Below are 16,182 nucleotides of genomic sequence, written 5' to 3'. Positions count from 1 at the left end.
ACCTCGGAATCCAGACGTGGGCAGTCCAGCAAGCCCGCGAGGCGGCGTTGAGGCAGGGCCTTGACGTTCCCCCATGGGAGACCTGACTGAGCCCAGGTCACGTTAAACCTTGCCGGACGTACAAAAAAGTTGTATACATCCATACACGATTAGCTTCAATCAGTTCTCCTTTTTGCTGAGTTAGCCTTCCCCGAGACTGATCCGTTGTCGAAGATGGGAGTGCAACCGCATTCCTTACAATGTAGCGGTGGATTACCTCCTGTTCCTATGAGTACCAGATTATCATGCTCAGGCATCCGATCGTTCACACAGCGACCGGTTTACCCTATGTAAACTTTGCCACATTTTAACGGGACACTATGCACTATACATGTGTCGCACGTGCAAAACTTGTTAACATGCTTCGTATTGCACGCACTCCTTCGCGAATTGTGCTGCGAAACCCCCATGTAAAGCTTTGCCAGCTGCTTACAAGGCGCAGAACAAACCAAACTGACGTCGTTTCTTGCCGCAACTTTCTTCAATATATGTGAAATATCATGTACATACGGCATAAACATCAGGCTCCTTTTTCTTTTGTCCGGCATTTCACGATCCCTTCCGTTTTTCGTTTTCAGACGTTTGTGCACAGATTCAGCCACTGCAGTGATCAAAGCCTTCGGAAAGCCAGCCGCTAATTGCTTGCTGGGCGGCATTGTCCTACATTTTGTGCGTACAACTCTTTTCTGCCGCATTGGAAGAGCACAAGTTGGCTGTACCAAGCTCGACCAGTTTTGAGAGGGCGGTAGTAGCGTCTTTTTAGTTCTCGAGCTATAAACCCAACAAACGTGACCACATGTGGGGAAGGTTAGAGACAGATCTAAAAACCTGATGAAATTATAATGTGGTGCTTCGTGGGTGAAACGATGTCGAGAGCAATTCCGAAACACTGATAAGACACTGCGAATGATGCCATTCGGACAATCACTTCGTCCAGTATTTAAAAGAACAAGGAAGTCCTCTACATACCTAAAAACACGGGCAACACGGTAATCATTAATGGAGTCACAAAGAGACTTGTCAAACTTCGCTAAGAAAATACTGCACCGCACTGGCGCTATACTGGACCCGATACATACATCATTCTTCTGTAAAAACACCTTGCCTTCGAATTTAACAAAAGTTGCCGACAGATGAAAGTATATGAGTTCCATGAAATTCTCAGTTGCGAGGCCGCAACTACCTTGAAAAGAAGTCTCCCCTTGGCACTCAATAGCTTTCGGTACTGCTTCAAAAAGTTCTTTATGTGGGTTAGAATAGCGCAACTGTTTGGTATCCACAAAAAAGGCCGTGTTCGCTGTCAGCGCTCCCTATTTCAGGGCGTCGATCACTATGTTAGAACTGTCAATGCCTAACGGGTCCTCAGTATCTAGAGCATTTAAGGAACGTTGCAAGAACCTTCCAACAGGCTTCTGCCGTTCATGTCAATAAAAGAGTACACAGTGAACAATGCTGCTTATTGAGCAATGATATGCCTATTGTCGCTCTAACTTGCGTTATATTCAGATTGGCCTATGTACTGTTACCTGATTACTTTGTTTTCTTCTTTCTATACTTATCTGTATCTATTAGCCCCTCCCCTCTGTAATTCTTCATGTAAGCCCTGAGGGTACTTTAAATAAATAAATAAAGAAAATATAAACAATGCGAGCAACGTTTAGAATTTCATGTAGTAGTGCAAGTATATACGTAAGAAAGGAGACGCGTACAGATAAGCGTTTGCACCCCAATATGACTCCTTAATTTGTGAGTGAACTCGACACCGTCAATGATACTGACAATGTCTTCTTGCAATTTATTCAAAAAAATAATTGTGAGGACAAAAGGTGAATATAAAAGCAGGTTAGTTCTAGCGAAGAAATGTTCCCTTGTAAATTATTGGTCCAGATGTGAAAAGACTCGATGGGCAATTTTGATAATAATAATAATAATAATAATAATAATAATAATAATAATAATAATAATAATAATAATAATAATAATAATAATAATAATAATAATAATAATAATAATAATAATAATAATACTTTATTGCGCCAAGTACTGAAAAAATGTACGAACATCCGGCCTGCCAAAGCCTCATTGGGCTTGAGTGGCAGAGCCCGACAGGCAGCGGAACCACGCAGATAAACACACAGGCATGAACGCACATTAAAAGTTACGGAACATCAAATTAGCAGAGTGGCAAAATAAAAATAGACACGGAACCCAAGTTACATATAAAAAACACATCAGAATAAAGAGCAAGGAAGGAAAATAAAATAGCATGACAATACTCAGATCAGTGCAACAAATACTGCAGTAACCAGCGAATTCACAGGATTCATTTGAAAAGTGGTGGAGCATGCGTGTACAACGTCGTACACCCACTAAGTAACGTATCGCAGCATCTTTTTTATTTTATATTTAGTTTTTGCACTGCGAACACTTGGAGGCAACCTATTGAAGTATAAGAGTTCATGATTGGGAGCCCCTATTGTAAGCATTGTGAAAAAGGGGCAAAAGCGATAACAGCCTCTGTGATTTCAGTGAAGACAACTTTAGGGACATTTCTGTTTGGCTTACGCTAGATACTCGAGAGTGATTTTTTTTCTACGAAACAGGGCACTTTTGTTCTATAGCGATTCAAGTTTATCTATTAGGTACGCCTGGCGAGGATTCCAGATTTGTGATGCGTAATCCAGTATTGAGCGGACTAATGCATCGTAAGCTGAAAGTTTTGTATTAGAATTGGCGAACTGGAAGTTGCACTTAATAAATCTGAGATTCTTACATGCGCTGCTAGTTGCAGCAGCAGTATGCAGATTCTGTAATATCTGACGCTAAGGGAACGCCTTAATGCTTAATGTTTGATACGAATTCAGCTGGCTATAGGTATTCAATGTTTACTCATACGTTAATAGGTTTAGTTTTGGAGTGAATGAAACTGATTTTCGTTTGTTTACGTTTACTCCCATTTATCAGTCATGATAGCATTTACATAAGTTTTGTAAATCGCACTGCAAGTTATTAGCACCGTGAGCATTAGTTACCTTACTGTATATCATGCAATTATTCGCCAATAATTTTACTTATGAAGTCACAGAATTACCTATACCAATAATGTAAATTTGAAGTAACATCGGCTCGAGCATAGATTCTTGCGGCACTCTCACATTTGATGTGCGGTAATAAAGAAGTGTTCATTTACTCCAGCAGACTGATAGCGATTAACTAAAAAAATATCTGTTAACCATTTGACTGCGTGACTATTTATGTTAAGGCTAGTAAGCGTTTTCTTTTTATCAGACGCTCGTAAGGGACATTGTCAAAAACATTTACATAATCTACAAAAGATGGCATAGATCTGGGAGAACTTGTGTAGAGCAATGTTAATTTCTGTAATCAAGTTGAATAATTGCGTCTCGTATGACCGACCGTGAAGAAAACCGCGCGGGTTGACGAAAAAGAAGTTATTATCGACTAAGTATTTCATGATTGCTTAGGAAATCATCTGCTCGAATAGTTTGATAGCGATAGTAGTTCTATTGGCCTATCGTTAGCTGGATTAGAATGGGCTCGCGATTTATACACTGTAATTATATGGACTGGTTTCCAGCTACGTGATGCACAGCCTGTATCAGTAGATTGTTGAAGCACAAGAGATAACAAATGACATATGGCTGATTTTACATATATATATATATATATATATATATATATATATATATATATAGGAAGTTATGAAGCAGCAAGCAGGCTAAATGATATTGGGCTTTCATCTATCAACACAGGGCTGAATAAGTTACCAAATTCTGTTGCGGCGTCTCCTGAAAAAAAGAACAGGCTTTTTTTTTCCTTCACTATCGATATGAAAGATGTTGAAGAGTGATTTGGAATCACAACTTTACAATTTTTTTACTATTGTATTATTATTTTTTTTACTATAGGAAAAAGCCTTCGTCCTACAGTGGACGTAAAATACTATCTTAATGATAATGATGATGATGATGATTTTAACACGCTTTAAATGCCATTTACATACAACTTTTCTTTTCCTGTTCAGATTTCGCACCTGCACGTATGAGCATGGTCACGGTAATGGCACCTTTCTTTTTTTGAAGTCGCCAGTTCCGCTCACGAGTATAATCGCTTATTTTCATTTATGCAACCTTTTTTAATTAGTTGAATATGTGTTCACATTTCTCGTGCAAGTAATGCCCGCTTCCCTGAATAATCCAGTTCAAGGACTAGTATTACGTTATCTGCAACGGACGAGTGTACAAACCCGCATGCCGTATGCATCCGAATGCTGCCATGGATCGCTGCCGTGATAAGCAATCTCGCATATCAACTTCAAGCTAGCCATGAAAGGGGCACTGTCTGTCGCTGTTGCGAATGGCGTCTCATACATGTTGTAGCTCAAGCGGCTAGCTTCAGCAGCTCTTGTAGAAGAGACAGAGAGAGAGAAGCGACTTTATTTGCCACTGCAGGGTTGGAAGTTAGGGCAGGTAGGCCTAGTGTGGCTCCTTGGTGGGGGCGATGTCTTGGGTCGACGAGACGAAAGCTGACATAGCCGTAACGCCATCTGGTCAGTACCAGGTACCGGTGCGGACTAGCTTATATACAGCAGTGCAGCCGGAATAGTTGCGCTAGAAGGCAGGAGGTTCTATAGGATGTGTCAAAAAAATGCATGTTCTTCTTGAGGGCACCCTCGGTATCCACCACAGTCAGTGCTCCCGCAAAACTGCGCACAGCCCGCATCGTGCGCCACGAAGGAATGCAAGCCTTTCGGTGTCTTGCCGGTATGGAACGAAGGCTCCGACCAGAACGGCATGCCTCTCGATCAACGGAGAATAGCAGAAAGGCGGGTGCTCTGGCAGACAGCCACAAACCAATGTATAAGTGCGTTCGAGCAGCGGACAGCGCGCTACCCTTACAAAAATGACTTTAGACTGTCTATAGAAAGTCTATAGACTTTTCATAGACGACCTTTCCTTTCTATAGATTTGGACTTTTGTTGATATAAAGTCTATAGACTGTCTATAGACGAAAGTCGATAAAGTTTCTATTTCTTTTTGTCTATTCGCAGTCTATAGACGGTCTATAGAAAAAAGTCGATAAGGTGTTTCTTTCCTTTTTGTCTGCTTCCCCTCTATAGAATGCCTACAGACGAAAGTCGACACAGTCTCTATCTATTTTTGTCCATACTTTGTCTTTAGACTTTCTATAGACGAAAGTCGATAGGGTTTCTATTTCTTTTTGTCTATTCGCAGTCTATAGACGGTCTATAGAAAAAAGTCGATAAGGTGTTTGTTTCCTTTTTGTCTGCTTCCCCTCTATAGAATGCCTACAGACGAAAGTCGACACAGTCTCTATCTATTTTTGTCCATACTTTGTCTTTAGACTTTCTATAGACGAAAGTCGATAGGGTTTCTATTTCTTTTTGTCTATTCGCAGTCTATAGACGGTCTATAGAAAAAAGTCGATAAGGTGTTTGTTTCCTTTTTATCTGCTTCCCCTCTATAGAATACCTACAGACGAAAGTGGATACAGTCTCTATCTATGTTTGTCCATACTTTGTCTATAGACTTTCTATAGACGAAAGTCGATAGGGTTTCTATTTCTTTTTGTCTACTCGCAGTCTATAGACGGTCTATAGAAAAAAGTCGATAAGGTGTTTGTTTCTTTTTTGTCTGCTTCCCCTCTATAGAATACCTACAGACGAAAGTAGACACAGTCTCTATCTATCTTTGTCCATACTTTGTCTATAGACTTTCTATAGACGAAAGTCGATAGGGTTTCTATTTCTTTTTGTCTATTCGCAGTCTATAGACGGTCTATAGAAAAAAGTCGATAAGGTGTTTGTTTCGTTTTTATCTGCTTCCCCTCTATAGAATACCTACAGACGAAAGTGGATACAGTCTGTATCTATGTTTGTCCATACTTTGTCTATAGACTTTCTATAGACGAAAGTCGATAGGGTTTCTATTTCTTTTTGTCTACTCGCAGTCTATAGACGGTCTATAGAAAAAAGTCGATAAGGTGTTTGTTTCTTTTTTGTCTGCTTCCCCTCTATAGAATACCTACAGACGAAAGTAGACGCAGTCTCTATCTATCTTTGTCCATACTTTGTCTATAGACTTTCTATAGACAAAAGTCGATAGGGTTTCTATTTATTTTTGTCTATTCGCAGTCTATAGACGGTCTATAGAAAAAAGTCGATAAGGTGTTTGTTTCCTTTTTATCTGCTTCCCCTCTATAGAATACCTACAGACGAAAGTGGATACAGTCTCTATCTATTTTTGTCCATACTTTGTCTATAGACTTTCTATAGACGAAAGTCGATAGGGTTTCTATTTCTTTTTGTCTACTCTCAGTCTATAGACGGTCTATAGAAAAAAGTCGATAAGGTGTTTCTTTTTTGTCTGCTTCCCCTCTATAGAATACCTACAGACGAAAGTCGACACAGTCTCTATCTATTTTTGTCCATACTTTGTCTTTAGACTTTCTATAGACGAAAGTCGATAGGGTTTCTATTTCTTTTTGTCTATTCGCAGTCTATAGACGGTCTATAGAAAAAAGTCGATAAGGTGTTTGTTTCCTTTTTATCTGCTTCCCCTCTATAGAATACCTACAGACGAAAGTGGATACAGTGTCTATTTATTTTTGTCCATATACTTTGTATATAGACTTTCTGTAGTCGAAAGTCGATAAGATTTCTATTTCTTTTTGTCTACTCGCAGTCTATAGACGGTCTATAGAAAAAATTCGATAGGGAGTTTGTTTCTTCTTTGTCTACTTCCCCTCTATATGGGCTACCTGTAGACGAAAGCCGATACAGTTTCTATTTATTTTTGTCCATACTTTGTCTGTTGACTCTCTATATTATGGACAATAGTCGACAAGGTTTCTATTTTTTTCTCTACTCCTGGTGTATTGAATGTCTAGAGAAGAAAGTCGATAATATGTAATTCCGAGTTCCCATACCATCCGCCCTCTGCGAACGCGATGATATGGCACTGGTTCATGCACGACGGCACCGCAACCCCGGCGCGGCGGGCAAACCGTGCAGACTGCTAGTCTGCGTTCGGTGCAGCTGCACCGAACGAGGATCGCGGCGGAGCAGGCACCGTCCGAGTCACCAAGGTCTTCCGAAGGCCCTAAACCTGGCTGCTTCCCGGACGTACACTTCGCGAAGACCAGGTGGTGAAGGTCAGATGGTGAAGATGTGGCAAAGGGGGTGAATAAGTGGCGAAAGCCCGCAGACCAGGTGGTGAATTCACCACCTCTGAGTTGTCGTGGTCTTGCATGTCTATAGATTAACAATAGACAAACATCGTTAATCTGGGCCCAACCCGTGTACGCTGTAACCAAGCGCAGGTACCGGTGGATAATACATAGCTGCATTTGATATAAGCCACTAAAGTTGTATACTGCTGAGATTGCTATAGAGCCTATTTGTAGACTTTAGTATACACATAGTGTATACCTCCGCATTTGTTGACCACATATGATCTACGTAGTCACTCTCGGCAATCCCAAGACAGTCTTCACAGTTGTCGCATCACTTTTGCGGCAGTAGAATAACGGAAGCAAAACGCCGATCCAATTGTTAAAATATATGTTATGAACGCCAGCTTCAGATACAAGTGGATTCGAAACAGGCATCAAGGTAACAGCAAAGACACTCGTAATGTTTGTAGCTGACAACGCGGACTTTGTGAATGTGCCATGAACCGATGTCGCGCATGTGGTGTTCGCGTTGTGTGTCGTCCGATTCTCGGATACTTTTCACATTGTCTTCATATCTCGGCTGCGTCACTAACATCGGGCGACTTTTGTTGCCTAATATCCTGCACTATAAACTCATCAACGTTTCTCATTCACTTAAAATAGGTGCCAAATTCTCTGAGCCCACCCAGTATTTCGCCGGCGGTATGCCTGCGCAGCCACGCATATGAGTACCTCAATGCTGTACTGATTGCTTTGACCTATCATCGGAACAGAAAATTAGCACTAACATACGTGCGGGCATCACATTTAGCGGTACGCTGGAAGATATGCTACAAATACGCTGTATTACTCATCGACGCTGACAATAATGCACCCGCCGTGGTTGCTCAGTGGCTATGGTGTTGGGCTGCTGAACACGAGGTCGCGGGATCGAATCCCGGCCACGGCGGCCGCATTTCGATGGGGGCGAAATGCGAAAACACCCGTGTGCTTAGATTTAGGTGCACGTTAAAGAACCCCAGGTGGTCAAAATTTCCGGAGTCCTCCACTACGGCGTGCCTCATAATCAGAAAGTGGTTTTGGCACGTAAAACCCCAAATATTATTATTATTATTGACAATAATGCGTCTAAAACGTCTGAAGGGCACCGTAACGGCTTTTACAAACAGCGCATTCATGTTAGCGTTCCAGTCTGATACGATAGCCCACAGCGTTTGTCTTACAACCTGCCAGCGCATATCCTTCGTCCACGAAAAAAATGCATAACGGAAAAGAAAAGCCACCCGTTCCGGCGCGCATGGCGCATCAGAGAGCGAGAAAGAGACAAAGAAAAAAATGAAGGAGGAAAAGGCGCTCACACTCCTCCGAGCGCGCACGCCCTCCGCGCGGAGCTCCTGCGCATGCTCGGAGTTCTTGCGCATGCGCGGCGGTGCGCCGTCTCAACGAGCGCGCCAGGCACGTAAACGGTTGTGCCGGTGTGCGGTGTCTCCCTGAACGTTGGTGTCTGTGTATGCGTGTCTTCTTTGTGGCATCACAAGTCAACTACATTGAATGGTAAGCTTTATCAAAGACGTTTTGCTTCAATACCTCATGATTATGTGAGCGCATTTCGTAGCGCGAACCGGCTGCACGTAGCGCAGGCGACTCGGGTATAGTGTCGGTTTGTCGTTGACATGGTTTGATAACGCGCTCCTGTTCTCGCTTCTACTATACGGAATGTTTTACGGCGAGCGATCGCTCGTGCTTGTTGATTTTATCATTATAGCTTAGGTGCGTAAAAAAGGAAGTACACCATGTTTTAACTTGATACTGAGCTACCACTAAGCGGATTGTGTGTGTTGGGCAGCCAGTGTGGTAGATCTCATTTAGTGGCGCTTGATCCGGCCGCGATGAATGCTGCACCGTATGTGTAGCGAAATTCTCGTGACACGCTTTACGCATATATCTCGAAATTGTGTTAGCATCAAGAATTTTCAAACAGACAGGCATAGTTGAATAACTGCTAGCGTACTAGGATGAAAGGCCGTGTTTGCGGGGCATGCATCAGCAGTGTGTGCGCTGCCGTTTTCGCATAGTTTAAAAGTAGCAGTATTTTTAAGGTTCCTGGCAACCAATCTAAATAATTTTGGGAAGTTACAGCAAGGAAAACACGAGACTTGAAGAAATATCTAGTAGAAATCTCTAGATTCACCCAATCTATTTATATGCAACCACAAACGCTTTTGGAGCATGAAACCTGCGATAAGCTTAGTCACTTGCAGCTCCGCAACTTAGCCGAAAAAATTAGAGAACAATAAATTAGTCGCTCCGGGAACACCTTTACACGTTTCAAACTGAAGGCATTGCGTTTGACGGTAGTTGGAAGATTTGTTTTTTGTCTCTTTTTTAAACAATTTAGCAGCAGAAGTTATCTTTCGAGCTATATGAAAAGCGTTAAGCGGCTTCCGATGCTTCGGCGTTCTGTAGTTTACGTGCTCTTAATCACAAGGCAGCTGCTGGCGCAGATTCGCATTGTGCTAATCGTGCATGGTATGAAGCCATTGTCGTGCGTAATAAGTGTTCCGGTTTTCATTACTGTTGCATGTAGCGCCGTCGTCTTGGACAGACTGCATACAATATGCGCTGTACAAAAGAAAAAAAGAGCCAGATTATCAATTTCGGTGGTTTTTTCTAAGTAGATAACGCACAGATTATTCAAATAATTCAGTGGGCATTGCATTTGTTCTACCCTTATCAACACACCTAAGAGATCGTAACATGTTTTAGTTGATAAGTAACCTGATCAGTTAAGGGATAAGAAAAGAGCAGATTGGGTGAGGGAACAAACGCGAGTTAATGACATCTTAGTTGAAATCAAGAAAAAGAAATGGGCATGGGCAGGACATGTAATGAGGAGGGAAGATAACCGATGGTCATTAAGGGTTACGGACTGGATCCCAAGGGAAGGGAAGCGTAGCAGAGGGCGGCAGAAAGTTAGGTGGGCGGATGAGATTAAGAAGTTTGCAGGGACGGCATGGCCACAATTAGTACATGACCGGGGTTGTTGGAGAAGTATGGGAGAGGCCTTTGCCCTGCAGTGGGCGTAACCAGGCTGATGATGATGATGAACCTGATCAGTACGCCCCCATTCACGTGCATTCTACTGAAAGTGTGGCAAATGTATTCATCTCGAAGTATGAGAAAAGAGACATTGCAGACTGTTCTAAGCGGAAGTAAATTGCAAATCTTAACGTGATTGTTCAAAACTGCAGTCAGTATGCTGAGCATGTTCGTTCGGCACGGGCATATTGTATTAACACCTGAAAAATGTGCACAGTCCAGCCGGGTATCTTTGTTTCAACAAGTATTATTATAGGAATCGTTTGGGATTCTCGCATTTCTTTTATTTTTATAAGTACACTGTGTGTCACATGAACCTGTCCTAAAACGAAACGTACCGTTGCTGGCACCGGCGACCATTACGGTTGTCTAACTGCTTATCATACTGTAGTATAACGAAACATCATAATGGTACTGATTAATATTCCCATGTAGTCTTTAGTCAGAGGTAAACAAAGTTAACTAGAGGCATAAGTGATGAGAGCAAATTATATTGAAAACTACTACTGAAGCGTAAAAATAACTAATTGTATAACTCATTGTATAGTTTTTCCTCATATTGTTGCATTTGCTTTACGTGTGTCTCTGTGTCTTCCGTGCTGTACTCGTGTGGCCATCAATTACGAACTTGCCGAAGCCCTTGTCAGCTTTATTAATCAAGGGATTCAAGTCAGTTGAATCTAACACTGCATGTCAAGTGACTGACGTGTTATTCGTTTTATCTAAATATTATGGACTGGCAGTACTTGGCAAGCATTAAACCACAATATTTTTTTATTGCACTTAAGCTGCAGGCGTCATAGATTGCCAGAAAATTTTCATGAGAACAGCCAGGGAAGGCTTGGAAAAAGATCGGGAAATTTTAAAATGGCCACATAGGTATGCTGTCTTGTTATATGTCATACAAAGTTTCCAGAGAATCTCTGAGTTAAATATATTTTTAAAACGTTTCACCTGATAAAAATTGAAGGAAATTGGTTCCATTTATTGAAAAATAAAAGAAAGTCAAGCTTACTGACAAGGCATTTCTTACTCAATATGTGTTTTTTTTGCGTTAACTAATCGTCCTGAACCTCGATAGCCTAGAAAAAATTTTCATCTTTCAAAGCACCTTAAATAATTTATTGTAATAGAATTCATTCGAACTATACTATCAGTTCTGTTTCCTAGGAGGTGCATATCTGTCGTGCCATGACACAAAGTGCTCGTGTGGTATTTCGGGTGCTCATGTGGTATACCTAACTTGGAAACCTGTTAGCACGCCCAAGAGGCCTCATTACCTGTAACAAATTAAGTGACCATATCGATACAATCAGCCCATCGGCCTTCCGTTGAAGTTATGGCCAATCACCCATTCATTTAAAAGTAGGAGAAAGACATTTAAATGTGTATTAAGCAAAATAAATTACAATCTTAGGCATGATACTGTGAATATTCCAGTCACGTCTTCTGAAAATATCCCTCTGCACGGGCATACTTAACTACCAGCCAAAAAAAATGTACAGACAGCCCAACTGGGTAAAGTTTCAGCAATAAATATAGAGACCATTTGGGATAAGTACAATAATGCATCATATATGAACGTGTCATAAAAGGGAACATACTGTTGCTGGCACGAGCAGCAGTTGTGACTGTTTAATTGTTCACCATACCATGCAATAAAACATTCTATAAAGGTGCTGATTTGTATTGACAAGCAGCCATTAGTCATAGTTAAACCGCATTAAGTATTGACTTCGATGTTTTGAGCAAATATATTAAGCTGCTTAATGAACACACAAAGAATATACACTTGTTATTTTTGCCTCATATTGCTGCATCTACTTATTTGCAGCATACACCTGCAGCACCTTTGGGACTAATGACACAAAGGTCAAGGCCAGCCTGGCGACCATGCTTGCCAAGGAGTAGTGTAAATATTTAATCTGTTTCCATAATAGCATACGACATGAATTTAAGGAGTTCATCTATTATATCGAGCAATAAAAACGGTGAATGCATTGCTGGCTCATTTGTTTTATTTTTCGCACTGCATGATTCAGCACTATATAAATTCTTTCTGTTTGTGCAACATATATGAAAGTACAGCTGGTTCAGAAGCATTATTAATCTACTAACGGTAATGCATAAGTGCAGATGAAAAGGAACAGGTGCACATGCATAAATACATTCAAAACTTTTTGCTACCGCATGTAAACAAAAATGTAAACTAACTTGTAGATAGCCGCTATGGAGTTATGGCCTTATACACTCTTTGTAGACTTGTCTATAAGATGTCTGTGTATATAGAGTGCCTATAGATTAAAAAAAATTCATATTTGTTAACAAATGTCTGCAGAATGTCATAGAAAAAAAGTGTATCGGACTATAAAGTTCTGTTTTTGTAGACTGAAGTCTATAGAATGTCTATAGACTATCTATATACATTTGTATATAGACATTCCATAGACTTCAGTCTACAAAAGTTGAACTGTATATATAGTTCTACTTTTGTAGACTGAAGTGTATAAAATGTCTACGGACAAATCTCCTCTGTAGACATTCTATAGACTTCAGTCTACAAAAGTAGAACTGTAAGCCTATACACTTGTCCATAGACAGTCTATAGACTCAGACTTCTTATAGACTAGTCTATAAAAAGTGTATGGCCATAAGTCTCTAGACTGTCTATAGGCAGTGTATAGACAGTCTATAGACTCAGACTTTTTATAGACTAGTCTATAAAAAGTGTATGGCCATAAGTCTATAGACCGTCTATAGACAGTCTATAGACTCAGACTTCTTATAGACTAGTCTATAAAAAGTGTATGGCCATAAGTCTATAGACAGTCTATAGACAATCTATAGACTCAGACTTTTTATAGACTAGTCTATAAAAAGTATGGCCATAAGTCTATAGACTGTCTATAGACTGTGTATAGACAGTCTATAGACTCAGACTTTTTATAGACTAGTCTATAAAAAGTGTATGGCCATAAGTCTATAGACTGTCTATAGACTAGTCTAAAGAAATGTCTATAGACAGTCTATAGACTCAGACTTTTTATAGACTAGTCTATAAAAAGTGTATGGCCATAAATCTATAGACTGTCTATAGACTAGTCTAAAGAAATGTCTATAGACAGTCTATAGACTTCATAGACAAATGTCTATAGACTGTCTATGGACTTTCTATAAAAATTTTTGTAAGGGTACGTTGCTTCGCATTCTCCGTCATCGGCAGCGTGCAGTTCGATATGACCCCGCACACTCCTGTCTCTCCTCGACGGACGAGACCTGTCAAGCTGCGAGTGACCGCATCGTACGGTGCATGATCGATCTACTGTAGCTGTGAAAGATGAGGGGTTCTCGCAACGCACGTATATCATTGTGCGCAACGGATTTCAGGACTTCTGGAATCACGGCAAGGAGTGCACGGGGTAAAGAAAAAGGCACTGTAAAGATTCATATTTCCATCGTCTATTCGGAATATCTTGAAAACGCAGTAGTATACAAGCAGGACGCCTACCCCCCCCCCCCTCCTCCCGGTCTTTTGCCGCATGTTCAAAAGGCACAGGTAGGTCTAGGCAAATCAGACAAAAAGCAAAAATGCAGCTTTCTTTCGTTTACAGAAACGTTACCTATCCTCTTTCAAGTACAAAGTCCTACACGAGAAGGGCTGGCATCATAGTCTTTCTCGAATTCACATGGCGCTTTTCGTAGATTTTCTTATAGTTACCTAGAGAGAGAACTGTCGTTGTGGCACTTTTGTATGCATGAGAATGCCGGGATGCGATGGCTTCGGATCGGCACCTTTCTTGCAAAGCCAGGATATATATAAGGCGCGCCTGGTTAGCACCGGTTCGCCCATCGCATTGGTGCATTCCCTAATAAAGCATCATGGAAAATGTCGTTTGTCCTTTTAATATTACAGAAAACCTTCTTTGTTCAATTATTAGGATTTGTACTGGTATGCACAGTTTTATAATAGTGAAACATATGCTGGTGGACCGCTAAAGTTAATTGGGGGACAGACGACAAGGTCCGCGATCGCTGTGTGTCAGTTTCAGTCGTCTGTCTTTGTTTTGCCTTCCCCACTTGTTCATGTACCATATCTGAGTAAACTTTATTTAAAGGTGTACTACGGGTGAATCAAAACTTACTTCAAGCTCTTATATTAAGAAATCTAAAATTTTAAGAACGTGTCCAAGACACGTTGGGGACAAAGCCTCGCGCACTCGGCTTTCCCGTGGCTGCGCAGCGGATGCTAGAAAACTCGCGTCGGCGGTGATTCCAGGTTTCCCTCTAGATAAAATTATAAGAAGCTCTATAGTGCCCACCAGAGAGGGAGTCGTTAGAGGGATAGCTTTCGCAACTCTATAGAGACCTACCGCTGTTAATTCATCTTTCATTTCATTTTTGTTATCTCCCACCTCAACAGTATACTAAAACGGTGGGCGTTCAAATGATCTAGTGTTATAGTGTCTAGCAAACAACTGCTCAGCGTACCGTATAATGACTGTGGAGTGACTACACCAGTTTGACGACGCAGACGTTGACGATCCTCCTTCCTTCGTCAACGATTCGCAGAGACGCTCACGATTACTCTGCGCACCGCTGAATAACTACAGCACGCACATGAAACAAGGTTAATAGACCCCACCTTGTGGAACTTAAGATTGCTGCCCGGAACTGTCGCAATCTCCAAGAGGTAAAATGGGTATAGTTCGGCGCACTGAGATTTTTGAAAAATTTAACAGACCACAGCTTGTCAAGGTCACTCAGAGACAACCGACTGCTGTGGTGTTTCTCAGCAATCGAGCCATTGGCGATTTCTTTTAATTGTACATGGAAGCTTTTTTACAATATCGATTAATGTAAACCCACAGGGCCACACGGCCTATATGATCCCCGTGGTAGCTTAAAGCACCACGGGGACATAAAGCACCACGGGGCAGCTTAAAGCACCACCGTTACGCGCTTGCGTAATACAGAAGGTGTGAGTTTGGTACCCATGCACCTGCGGCAAGTCGTCTTTTTCTTCAGTGCCATTTCCCTTTGCCGTATTATTTCTACACTTCAAGTTCCTTCCCCCGTGTTTACTCTATTTTCATTACCTGTTACTTTATATGCTTATGGCAGGGCATGTTGGGGAAGCTGTTTATAAAGCTCACAAGAAGCCGATACTCGAGAATGCCTGCCCTGTGTGAGGCTCGTCCCTAGAGCGCTGCGCGGGCCCGGGCCGGTCCGGGAAGAGCTACTTCTGGCTGGCCAAGGCCTGCTTCGGGCTCGAGCTGGCCTGGGCCGGGCACGGGCCCATTTTTCTATGTCGGGCTTTCGAATACACGCGGGCACCCTCCATAGATCAAAATCATTGTTTGCAAATGTCAAGTTGTGCAAAGTGGCGCGAAAAAAGCGAGGAAGTGGTGCTGAGATCCACCAAGACCTTAGCAAAAATTTCGAACAGACTGTTACAATTTCCCTTTTGTATACTTAATAAATACTAATGGGCTAGTTGGTGAGCCATAACATTGCTGATGCAGCGCACTTCAAACATACATGTTCAAGCCCACTTAAAGAAGGAACATACGCCGACACTGGACTGCAGCTACTGCTTTATTGTTCAAGAGAGAGAGAAAAAGATGCATAGAAAGGCAGGGAGGTTAACCATAGCTAGTTGTGGTTGGCTACCCTGCACGGAGTGGGGGGGGGAGGGGGGAAGTAGTAAGGTAGCTAAAAAGATAGAGTGGAAGGGGGAAATAGAGAGTAAGAGAGACGAGCACGAACAAACCGCGTACACTACACCCGCCTATTTGTAGTGTCGCTTGAGAAGCGCGTTCACTCTGACAG

The sequence above is a fragment of the Dermacentor variabilis genome, chromosome 9 (assembly GCF_050947875.1).
Source record: "Dermacentor variabilis isolate Ectoservices chromosome 9, ASM5094787v1, whole genome shotgun sequence".
Classification (NCBI taxonomy): domain Eukaryota; kingdom Metazoa; phylum Arthropoda; class Arachnida; order Ixodida; family Ixodidae; genus Dermacentor; species Dermacentor variabilis.
The sequence above is the reverse complement of the archived record's forward strand: the minus strand, read 5'-3'. Positions refer to the sequence as shown.